Source organism: Buceros rhinoceros, unplaced genomic scaffold (assembly GCF_000710305.1).
Source record: "Buceros rhinoceros silvestris isolate BGI_N320 unplaced genomic scaffold, ASM71030v1 scaffold16256, whole genome shotgun sequence".
Taxonomy (NCBI): domain Eukaryota; kingdom Metazoa; phylum Chordata; class Aves; order Bucerotiformes; family Bucerotidae; genus Buceros; species Buceros rhinoceros.
This window is the reverse complement of record NW_010419465.1, coordinates 20,953-22,328: the sequence shown is the minus strand read 5'-3', so window position 1 is coordinate 22,328 and position 1,376 is coordinate 20,953. Positions and strand designations below refer to the sequence as shown.

At 50.8% G+C, this 1,376-nt stretch overlaps 1 protein-coding gene across 1 annotated transcript in view; it reads left to right on the top strand.

The window, feature by feature from the left end:
* ADCY9 (adenylate cyclase 9) overlaps window positions 1-1,376 on the top strand; it is a 78,887-nt gene that overhangs the window by 64,581 nt on the left and 12,930 nt on the right. The window lies entirely within an intron of this gene.

Sequence of the window (1,376 nt, the reverse complement as noted above, 5' to 3'; positions counted from 1 at the left end):
CCTTGGTGCTCCGCCTGGGAGCCCCGTGCCGCTCCTTCCCCACTGTTCAGCCTCGTAAACACTAATCCTAGCTTACAGGCTTCGGGAGAACCAACCTTTATTTTTAGCGGCATGAACTTGGGTGGCATTTTCAGAAGCGCTCGGTGCGGGCAACCTTGGCTGCCGCTGAATGCGGGGCGCGTTGTGGCTGGGTGGAGACAGCTGCCTTGGAACAGGAAACCCGGTTCGGACTCCACAGAGCTTTTTTGTTTTAATTTGCTGTTACTTTCTGTGCCGTTTTTGAGCGGCTGTGCTGTGGAGACGCTTTTCTGGAGGAGTGGCTGGCGGCGGGGTGTCCGTGGAGCTCCTCCAGGAGCGCCTCCAGGAGCTCCTCCAGGAGCCGGCAGGGCTGCGAGCCCCCTCCCGTGGCCTCCCGCGGTACTGCAGCTCCTCCAGCCTGCCTCCCTGAATTTGTCTTTTTCTGTGCGTTTAACTATCATTAACAGATTTTAATTTGCTAAATTAGAGAAGAGCTCTTGAAGCTTCAGAAAAATGCTTGAGGTTGCAAAATTCACAGAGTTAAAATATCATTGGTAAGCAATGCATGCTGAGAGGGAGGAGTAAGCGTCAAATCCACATAAAGAACTTTGCAATCGTCCTGTGCTGTGTCAGGCTTTTATCCAGCATAACACCTTGTATTTAGACAACAGTGCCAAAAAAACAGCGGATTTTTTTTTCTCTGTTAAAAGATCCAGGTAATATGGAACAGTTTGTGTACCTTTGGAGACTGTGGATTTCCTGTGCGGTGTGCGTTGTGGCTATACTTTGTTTTTTTTAGCTGTGGCACCTCTGTCCCAACCCCGCTGTGATTATGTGCTGTTTGGGCTCTGTGGAGCCCCCTGATAGCAGCAGAGTGACCTGCCCAGCCCCATGCTGGTCATTCCCTACTCCACACAGAATGGCTTTGAACGAAGCTGGCAGTGCTACGTTACCTTTTTATGTCCTCATGAAAATAATGAGAAACTTGAACAGCAGTTGCAATTTTTCTGGAGTGACTAATGTGGAGCTGCAAGAAGGAAGTTGTTATCCCCAGGATTTGTTACTGTAGATAAATAATAGTTTTCTAGGCAACGTTCTCAAGTATTAAGCGTCCTTTTAGCTTTCCTCGTTCATTTTAACAATTAGAGAGGCTCTCATTTAAGAAGCATCTCCATTAAGCTGCTCTCCAGAGCTCTTCCAGTTGGCTCCTGCAGCACTTCACAGGTTTGGGCTGTTGTTTTAGCAGCAGCTTGAGGCAAGAACCGTTCCTGCCCGCCTGCCTCGCATGGAGCCAGCCGGGTTGCTGTGCGAGGCACTGGCGGGGGGGCCGGGGGGCGGCGTGGCTCCCACACGGCCGC